Source organism: Vulpes vulpes, chromosome 6 (genome assembly GCF_048418805.1).
Source record: "Vulpes vulpes isolate BD-2025 chromosome 6, VulVul3, whole genome shotgun sequence".
NCBI lineage: Eukaryota > Metazoa > Chordata > Mammalia > Carnivora > Canidae > Vulpes > Vulpes vulpes.
Window position 1 is genome coordinate 16,939,555 of NC_132785.1, and position 11,780 is coordinate 16,951,334.

Here is an 11,780-nt window from a genome sequence, read left to right on the forward strand (position 1 = left end):
TTTTGTCTAAGAACTCACACTTATACTAAGCTTCAGTTACAAAACAATAAACAACATTTACTGGGAAACTCTAATATTCTTTTATTTTTTTCCAAGTTACAGTAGGTAGAAAGCATGGTGAGAACTTGCATGTAAGTAAATAACATAGCTAGATATTTAAGGGGACAATAATCTACTACATACGATATTTAGAACCAGGGTGTGAATAATAGCATGATACTAATTGGATTTGTTTTTAAAGATTTTATTTGACAGAGAGAGGGAGCTTAAGCAGGAGGAATGACAGGCAGAGGAAGAGGGAGAAGCAGGATTTCCACTGAGCAGAGAGTCCAACATGGGGCTGGATGACCTGAGCAGAAGGCAGACACTTACCTGGGCCACCCAGGCACCCCATTACTTGGAGTTTTTGAGACCCAGCCCACTGGTATTATATTTTAGGTAAACTCCTCCCAGATTCTGGTGTATGATAAAGTGCTACCCATATTGTTTTGCGCTATTATATGTATGCATTTTCATGTGTCCAAATTGCTATTTCAGTGAAAAGTGAGAGGATAGAGAGAACTTGAAAAAGTAGGATTAGTGTGAACTGGAGGCAGTGCACATTACGCACACATTTACACTGAAGAAATTTCAGGAGAATTCTTCCTATGTTTTTTTTTTTTTTTTCCTGAAGAGCTAGACATCTATACCTAGTTTAGAAGCTGGAAAATTTTCCTGTGAAAATAATCTGACATACACATCCAGATTTAAATAATTTGGAAAATTTACCCATTCAGTTCTTTAAGACTGTACATTTTCATATCAGAGATAAATAAAATTTTAAAGCCTATAAATATAGCTTAAAATATTGATCTTGATAAATTAGGTTATAAAGGACTTTAAAAGGAAATTGTGTATACATCAAATTCACTCAGCGCTACAGAGACATGTTGTAAAAATGATTGGTTTTCAGAAATCCATTCCCTCCATTTTACTAGGAAGGTGAAGCTCCTCATATTGTCTGGTAGAGGGGTATTTTGCAATTTTGAGATGCTTTAGGCCAGCACAAACTGCACAATTGACATTTTAGAAAATGAGGTTCTTCTTTTATTCATCTCTAAATATCAGTACCTGCAAGGATTATACTTAATATATTAGAACAGTCATTTTTATGACTTTTTTGGCTCTTCTATTCTTCAGATACTTAAGAGTAGGTCTGGCTGTAATGTGGTATGTCAGTGTGATATTTTTGCTAGATTAAAAAAAACATTTTTTTTTGTTTTTTTATAGCTACCATTATATCTGGAAAAAATAACTGATTTTTTTTCCTAGGACTTAAATTCAGTATATATTTTTCTGGTTAAGCAATGAAGTGATAAGAATATACCTTATACTATTAAACTCAATATTTTGCCAAAGCAGTAGATAATTGTTCAAAAATATAAAACAGATCAACATGCTTTTAAATCAATGATGTGTGGATTATAGCATTCCAAAATCCATGCAAATTTGTTATATGAAATGATGCTTTTGAAATAGTGTTACTATCATGATAATATTGAGTGGATTAAGAACCATTTAAAGAAATTAGAATATCAGTATAGCACTCAGAAATAATTTTCATGAATATCTTTGGATAGTATTCAATAAGTTTTTTCTCTACTATTTCCACAGTAGCATAGTGAATATTTTTTAAAAATGTTTTCAAGCTGTTTTCCTTTCTTCATTAGGGAAGAACTAGGTTTTATAGAAGGTAGATCTTATATAATTTCAGAGGTTCTACTTGACAAAGTAATGAAAAATTATAAATGTATAATTAAGTACAAAAGTGAGTATTTAGGATGAAAAAACCCAAAATTAATAATACATTTTTAAAAATGGTCAGAAGCCACAAACTTCATAAAGATCCAGAAAACTAGTATGGTATTTAGTTTCATGATGCCTTCTTTTTTTTTCTACATTTTTGGTTGCGTACTCTTTGATCAAGTCTGTATAATAGTTTCCTTATATCTTTTTCTACACAAAGAAGAGAAAAAATGTTTTTTGCCAACATGTTGGATCAAAATGTATTTATTTTTAACAGCTTATATATATTTTTTAACTTTATATATTATTGAAAATGTTATGCAATTTCTAGATTTTTTTTTTTTAAATTTGGAAAGACTCTGAGAGGTTTTTAAAATATATGACTGAGATTTAGAAGAATTTTACCAGACCACCTGCTGGCTCCAGACACTCCACAACCAGATTCCCCTCCTCAACTCGTGGGTCAAGGTACCATTAGGGCCTACTCAGATCACCATGTGACTCTGCTCCTGTAGCACTTCAGGTCAATGGGTAAAGGGTATTTCTGGAATTCATTCCCATTCTGGAACAGGTAGCAATAATTTAGTTGTATATAGAAGTGACTGAATTATAAAAATATTTCCCACTGAATTGAAACTGCATGTATCTCTCCTTCAATTTCCCCTTAGCTGTATCTCCAAAATGCCGAAGTCATCCTATGCTACCTAACAAGAAGGGAAGATTGGTAGAAAAGAGCATTAGTATTAATCAATTACAGTTAAAATATCCTACTTTTGCAACCTTTAAAAAAATTGTATGACTGTATGAGCAGCACATAGCTGGACTTTTTTCTAGGTCTTGGAAGGAAACTATGCAAATGAGAGGCCCTGATATTTAAGCTTCATTACCTTTAAATTGGATCTTTCTCTGAACATGGTGGCAAGATTAGATCAAAAGTTAGATGGAAATCATGCTCATTGTAAATGTTTATAAAATAAAGATCATGTTAGAGATGGCTTAATGTGTCTGTGTGGATTTGAGTTATTTGCATTTGAAAAAGCAATGGCTTTCTATCATTTAAAAATTTGAATTTTAATGTTTCATAAACTGAAATTTCTTACTCTTAGTAAAATGATTTGACACTATCCTTGCATTCTGTTCTCACTTTTTGTGTTCTTCCCTGGGTGACTTCAACCAAACCCTGTCACCTATACAAATGCTGCTTTCCTGATGTCTACCTCTGCATTTCTTCTGAGATCCATATATGAGTATCTCATTAGCTGGCCAGTGATACTTTAATATTCCAAAGACACAGTCCATCATCTACTATACTGAAAATGCTTTTCATCTTTATATCTGTAACCTTGTCCTCAGTGAATATATTGATGTCAGCCAAAGGCCTGCATGCAATCCTTTCTTCATATTTCCTCCTAATGTCATCCCCACAACTACCTTACAGTGGGTTCACCTTTCTGATTCTTGCAACAGCGCATTTCCTCATTTTCTTACCCAATATCTGAATCTCTCATCAAAGCATATGCTGCCAGGTTAATTGTGTCAAGGTGCTACTTAGCTAAATACACAAAATTATTTTAAAGTCTCCTGTGGTTTCTAGATTTCAGAATGGTGTTCAAACCTCTTAGTTTATTGTACAGGGCTCCTGCTTCTGTTTCTAGCTCTCTATCTTCTGCTACTGCTCCATATGCTATCTCTACTTAAGCCATTTTAATTAATTCCAGTTGTTGGATGCCTGATACTAAGTCAGTGCTTTGCATTCCTACATGCTATTCTTCAGCCATGGAACATTCTTACCTCTTTTTTGCTTGGGCAAGTTCTTCGTGGACTTCAGGATTTATCGCAAGAGTAACTAATCTCTTTTAATAAAATTCTCCTGATCTGATGGGCTATTAAAAAAATCTGTTCTTTCCTTTGCTTTCATAGCACCTGGGTAAATTTTTATGACAGCAATAACAAACCCCATAGTAATTATTGGTTTTTTACTTCTCTCCCTATAGAATATGAGTTTAATGAGATCAGGAAATACCTTGCTCATTTCTGCACTCTGAGCACAAAATATAATGTCTAGTACAAAGGAGATGATCTCAAATATTTTTTGAATGGATGGTTAATTAAAGGGAAATTTCTGAAGTGTAGGTTAGCAATTAACCTACTAAAAGCTGAATGTATAGTTGGGTGGAAGAACAGGGTTATCATAAGACCATAAAATTCTAAAGTAGCAGCAGCACATAGCTTTTCTTTTTTGTTGACAACTTGGTAATACTAAGCCTACTACTCTTTTCTCCTCTTACCACGTCTTAGTGAATTGTAAAATCTTTGAGTAGATAAAAGGAGTTAAGTCACTAAAAAATGATAGATCAGAAAATACAGATATAAGCTCAATATATTAAAAGAGTAATTCACAAATTGGAAACCCTCAGAGTATGCAAAAATTGATGCGCTAGGAGACCTAATGTACTTGAAGACAGTATTCATGTTTGGGGCAGTTTTGACTTGATAAAATTTCATTATTGATGATAATGGTTATGGAAAAAGAGACCATAGTCAGAGAAAGCATAAAATGCTAATTAAAATCAATACTTTAGAAATGATAGATTTACTTGTTTGTCTACCTCACTTGAATGTCTCTTTCCCTCTTTTTCTCTTTCTTCCTCTCTCTAATATATGTGCATATATATCAATCTTAAAGAAGAATAATGGATGTTTTATATTTATGTGTATTTTGAAGAGATGGAACATCTTTATTGAATTGATTTTCTGAAAGTAAATATTTCCCTCTCCCCCATTACATATTTCATTTCTTGCCCAAGTTTCTATTGCTCTGCTTCTGAAAGGGTATTTATTTATTGAGATTGTCCATCTACCTTATAGTCCTCAGTGTTATAGACTCAACTTTATGACATGACCTACCTCATAACATGAATAACTAAAGTCCATTTGTATATTTCATCTTTATATTTACTATAGCATATGGAGATGCTTATGAGTTATTATAGTAATTAAAAATAGTGTCATGTCTCATTAGTTATGCCTAACTAATTAGGAATTTATGATTATTTGAGTAGGAATGATGCTAAAGTATACTTTTATATGCAAAGAAAAAATGTGTTAAACAAATTTTTAGTGTACATAAAAATTTAGGATGATTGTTTAACTGTGAGAATGTTTTGAGTCCTTAGTAGTGTCACTTTTCATGATGTAATCAATGGATCAGTTGAAATTCTTTTGATTTATGTATTTTATTTTACTTTATGTTACATTATTTTACCTAGAATTTGCCTCTCTGTGATTTTCTTTAGAATTAGTCGTAATTTTGTGTTAGATATGATTTAATTAACAAACTGAGTTTCAGATATGATATACTCTAGTTAGGAATTTTCATGTATTCAAAATTTTTTTCTCAATTCTTTTAAGCTAATGAGATTTTTCTACATTATAACTTGAGTAATGCAGCTGCCAAGAATTGGTTGGATATTATATACCAAGGTAAATTAATATTTAACTGCTTCAGTTAAAACTGATTATATGCTAGTCACTTATGTTGCAAAAACAAATAGCTAACTCAAAGTTGATTCAGTTTTTTTTAATAGAGAGCACATAAGAAAGTCAATATGTGGATGTCCTCAAATTACTTATTATTATAAATTATGGTGAGTTAAGAAAGGCCACTTAAACCTAAATTAACTGCTAAGAGTATCTTTATCTTTTTCTTTCCCAACATCATAATAAATTAATAATGTTAAGACGTTTGATATTGATCAGCCTAAGTTCAAAAATCCAGCTTGGCACTTATGAGGTCTGTGATTATAACCAAGTTATTTAATTTCCCTAAACTCTAGTTTGTTTATTTGTAAGAAGGGGATAATAGTAGCTGCTTTATAAATTTTTCATGAGGATGAAATGAGATTATGAGTGAAATGTTCTTAGCATAGTGTCTGGCATATAGTATTCAATGCAGTCAATAAATTAATTTAGTACAGTTATTGTAAACAATACATAATAGTTTGACCAACTACTTTCAGTTTCAATTATAATTACTAAATATGGCACATTTTAATGATTTTAAAAAACAACCATTTAAAGAATATCATGGATGGGAAGTGGGGTACTTATACTGGCTTGTGTATTGCATATATTAAATACATTTTAAAAATTGCTGAAAATCTCTGGAGGCAACACCCCCAGGATTAGGTGGGGTGGTGTTGGCTATTGAAGCATAAGCTGAATTTAATATTGTTGATTCATTTTATGAATTGATTTATGTTTTTCATTTTATTTAGTCTATTTCATTAACCTTCTTTACAACATACTACCTATATCGGGGGACACATTTAATAGTGGAATTCTCTTCTTATCTCTGAAAATACTGGGTTTACTCACTGATTTGTCCTTGGATCTTTTTTCATCTACCACTTTTCAGTTGATTTCATCTACTCCAAGGGCTTTAGTTACTATTGTTTGCTAATAAATCCCACATGTATTTTTCTGTCATATTGCTCTTAGATCACAAAATCCAGTGCCCTATTGGGCTTCTCCATTTTGAGTCCTACAAACACTTTATTTTTATTATTTTTTTAAAGATTTTATTTAATAGAAAGACAATGCGCACAAACTGGGCAGAGGAAAAAAAAAAAAAAAAAAACAAACTGGGCAGAGGGGTAGAGGGAGAAGCAGCCTCCTCATGAGCAGGGAGTAGTCATATGTGGGGCTCCATCCCAGGGCCCTGGGATCATGACCCAAGCTGCTTGGGTCCATGGCCCAGCTGCTAAGGCAGCTGCTTAACTAACAGAGCCACCCAGGCACCCTACCCACAAACACTTTTATTATCCTCCAAATTGAGGTCAACATCATTGGTCTATAAACAATTTTTCCTCTTTGTTTTTTTATTGTACTAAAAACTACTATCATCAACCCAGTTGTGAAAACTGAAAATCTGAGCATTACCTTTGACTTCTCTCTCAACTCTGCTCCCACAGCAATCAAACACCAAGTTCTGTCAAATTATCTCCATCCCCACTATCACTAGCCAGGCTACACCATATTGACTTTTTTAGGAATATTCAGCATATTACTAAATACTATGCTTTTTACCAGTCCTTTTTGCCTCCATTCTGTTTCTGAAAAATAGACAAAAATGATCTTTTAAAGCACAAATGTCAGATTCAGGCCCAGTCCCAAAATCTGTGGAGCTCAGACAAGAGTATAAATGGAGGTAAATGGCCCTTCCCCTTCTCTACCCTCATGCTCTATCCATTACTGCCAGGACATTTATCGTAATGTTTTATTTACACAAATTCCAAACATCCACTCTATGAATCTGACTGGAATGCCATGGAGAACTTATGATGCATCCTACCTGGTTTTGGAAAATGACCCAGTGCCATAATGCATGAGACATCGTTTTCTGCTATTCTTTGCTCCCACCCCCTGCTGTTTTGACTCTTCTATCCCGTTGCAAGATGTGGGCTTTTTTCTGATTTCTACAAAAAACATTCATATCAAATTTATAATATAATTTTGTTGAAGGTAATTTAATTGATAATTCCAGGGGTCATCAGGAGGATTCAAAATCATATTATATTACATTTCAACTGAAAACTCATTACATACATTTCTCTTTTGAAGTTTCTCCTTGGCTCTTCCTCCTAGTTGGAGTCTTCCCCATCCTTACTCTTTCCCTACCCGGCCTCAAATGTCAGTCATTTTTGTCCTTAATTTCTTTCCAAGAGATCTTAATAACAGTTCCTCTTAATTTCAGATTTTTGAGCTCTGCCATAGTTTCTATCTCCCAAAAAGCTTATTGAAGTATATTCTAAATAAGACCAATATGTGTCTCCAGAAAAAACCACTTTCATACCAACTATTAGAAGGAAAAATATGGTCAGGGTTTGTGTTGATCAGTGTGGTGAAGTTGGTTCCAGTTTACTGCCTACTGCTTGAGATCTATCAAGAAGCTGAAGTAGAAAAGGTATACATTGATTATATCTGGACTGAGTAAATCTTGATTATTATGTATCCGTTTAATTAAAGCAGCCTGCACTTCAGTAACACAAAATAGTAGTAAAATAATACAATTTTGACCCAGGAAAGATGAGTGAAAATTATATATTAATGTGTAACTGATCACCAGTAGCAACATTCTTTCACAAAACAGATGTCTATCTGATATTCACAGCACTGTATCTGTAAGGTTTGCCTTCTCCAGAAATGAATCTTTGATTTATTACTGCCCTGGGCTAATTGAAGAAAATGTTAAGTCTCAGCTATGAGATTCATGCAGATTGACTATGGTCAGTGAAGGAGAAAGAAACCAGAGATTTTATGGAACAAGAGCCATCTGCGTCTTAGTTTAAAACTGATTAAATCGGGTGCAATCTGTGGCAGAATGACAGCAGTTATAGACTTCAGTGTGTGAGGATTTTAAAAATCACATTTAAAAGTTGATAATTGACTAATAATTATTTTCCAAATTGTATTATACCTCAGGTTAATTTCCATAGACATCTTTTGACCATGGCCACACTATTGGATGAAGGCAGTATTGAAAGAGAAAGGCACTTTTGATTATCCCTGTTATTGAAAATCTTATACAAATGCTCACCTTTTATCTGAAACTGCTACTAAATGATCTTTCTCCTTTTATTCTTAATACAAATTCACTTTAATACAGTACAGTAATGTAACTACAAAATCAGGTGTTATGCTGAATTTATTATACATAGCAGATAGTGTTCTTTAGTAGTGAGCTAGCCTTACAAAGGAACATGTAATTTTGGTATTTAAATGACATATCATAAATCTACTTCTTAAAAAGTTAAGATAAACTGATTAACATGAAAGAGTCCGTCACAACATGGCATATATCAGTGCAAACTTATTTTACGTTGGTTAAATTAGTGATCCATAAGTATGATACAATATCTCTTATGGAATGAAATTTCTTAAACTCACCAATTCCTATTGTTTTTATAGCAAGAAAAATATAGCAAGAAAAATATAATCTGAATCTGGAAAGATCTCAGCACTTGATTCATTCAGAACTCACTTTCAACCAACCAGCCACTAAAGATTGTGCACACAGCTTATTTTAAAGCATTTATGAGAATGTCATTAGGAGCGTAGTAACTGAGGTGACAGTCAAGTGATTTCTGTAAAATATTATTTGATTTCCAAAAAAATTAGAGTCAGCAAAGACCTTAGAAATGATGTAGCCCACATCTTTCATTTGTAGATATAGACTTGGAGACCCAGATATTAAGATTATTAAGATTATGTAGAGAGTTAGCTCCAGAGTTAGAATCTCCTCACTTGGACTCTATCTTTCATAGCAAGTAATAGTGATAAGCACCATTTCATTAGTACTAGGCACAGTTCTAAGTACTTTATACATCTTCACTCAGTTAATCTTCACAACACTATAAGATATTACTGTTATTATATCTGTTTTATTGATGATCAGACTCAAGTCCAAGCAGGTGAAGTGATTTATCCAAGATTACACAGCAATATAGAGAGAGGAACTGAAATGCAAACCCAGATGGTTTGGCTCCAGAGCCTGTGACATTAGCCGGTATACTTCATTGTTACCTTTAGCTGGTTGTTTAAATCTACAACTGAATAGTTCTGCTAAGTCATTGGTTAGAAATTTGTTTAATAGATGATTTAACTTAATTGATGTGTTATTTGAATGGGTATTATTTGCACAATAAATTTGTGCTTATGGTAGTGTGTATATTTTATTCTTAGTTCCTTTTTAAATCTCCAAAGCCTTTAGTAAACAAAGTAATGCACATTTCCTAATAATATTCACATATCACCAACTTGCAAATTTTCCAGTTAAATAGTCCCAGATATGCTCTTCTTTGTACAAATGGGGAAGGAGGAGGTAAGTAGGATGAAGATACTGAGATTGTTGTTTTTTTTTCCCCTAATTTCAAGTACTAATTGCTCACAATCACCCTTTCTCCAATAATTCACATTTCTCATATTAGTACTATATAAGAAAAAAATGGAGTAGATTGACAAAGACAAAACCAAAAAGATAAGAAAAAATAGAACTATATAGATTTATATGTAATACCTATGCATTTGAATGATTAGATTTTATCATTTTGGAGAGATATGGTTGATATCTTTGGAAAACATGAAATTCAAGACAATTACTGCATTTATACAGTCTCTCAACATATTCCTCAATCACATTTCTGTGCAGAGCCATTTGTTTCTTGTGCCCTGTTAACCCTCCCAGATTTCTTTTTTTTTATTATTATTTATTCGAGAGAGAGAGAGAGAGAGAGAAAGGGGCATAGACACAGGCAGAGGGGGAAGCAGGCTCCATGCAGGGAGCCAGACCTGGGACTTGATCCTGGGCCTCCAGGATCACGCCCTGGGCTAAGTGCGGCGCTAAACCGCTGAGCCACCGGGGCTGCCCTCAACCATCTCAGATTTCACTGAAGTTTATCCTTCACTCAATGATTGTTTTTCACAAAGAAATACAGATTTTGGCACTTTACTATATTTTCTGCAAAGGTAGTTATAAGGCAAGAACAAAACCACATTGAAATGCAGATAGATACTGGGCAACTCCGTAAACCCAATTGCTAGTTAAATAGCGTGTGTATTCAACCGTCCTTGAAGTTATTCAAATTTGTGTTTCAGCAAATATACAAACTACTACTTGTAATGAATCTTTGGTATTCTTGGGAGAAAACCCCCCCCCACAAATATTAAATCTTTGAATGCTAAATGTATTTTACAGAAAGAAGTGTGGGATATATTTTAATTAAGATAGCCCTGAATTCATATTTTATAAGATTTAAGATTCTTTTGGTGGTGGGACACAACACTTGGATAGATGACAGGCAGAAGTCTTTGTTACTTATATCCTTAATCAAGAGGTGGCTTTGAGGCAGGGTCACAAAGAGAGTTGCACCTGGGACAGGAGAAGAGCAAGTTGGAGCTATAGAGGGCACATTATGTACAAGAAGAGTAGAGTTATCTAGGTTTCTTAGTCTTCTTGTAGATTGGCTAATTTGGATGATTTTGTGGGCTCCAGGGCCACAAATACTGTAGATGGCCTGAGGATGATGAGGGCAGGAGCTTAGTAGGCTGGTGTGTGAGCACCTGATAGGAGAAATGGTTAGAGTGTGATCTTAACTTCAAAAAGGGAAACTGACTAGCCTTTAGGCATGGTCTCAAGTCTGGGTCAAGGCAGCATTAAAGAAAACTCAAAACACTATATTAAACTAATTTGCTACCAAACAAACCTCCAAATTTCAGACTTAATAGATTATTTTTGGCTCATGTAAAAGTTCAGTCAATGTGGATGATTCTGGTAAATGGGCAGCCTCCTGTGTGGATATTCAGAGACTCATGCTTTGTCCACCTTATGATTTGTTCATCAAATAATATCTTGGAGTTTTATTCTGGATTTTCTGGATCCTGTTGGCAAATGGAGGGAAGAGGGTAATGTGAAGAAAGTGTGCTTGTTCTTAACCAAAACATGTTATGCTCATGTTCCATTGGCTAGAAGTAGTCATTTTATCTCACCTGAGGAGAGAAGAGTTGAGGGTCTAGTAAAGAGAGTCCCTGGCTAAGTGGCCACTTCTCAGCAATAGTCCTTACTATGGAAAGGGAAGGCAATACTTTGGTAGACATATAGCTGCTTTTGCCACAGAAAAGCTTTAGAATGTAGATGGTCCCCAGACAAACTTAGGATGGTTTGATTTACGACTTTGCAACTTTATGATGGTGTGAAAGCGATACACATTCACTAGAAACCATACTTTGAAGTATTACCTTTCCCTGGGCTAGTGATATGCCCTAGAACACTCTCTTGGGATGCGGAGCAGCAACAGCCGCAGATCCCAGTCCATGTAATCACAAGAGTTTACAGTCATTCTGTTTTTTTGTACACCATCAGTACAGTATTCAATAAATCACAAGAGATAATCAATAGTTTATTATATAATAGGATGTGTGTTCTATGATTTTGCCCA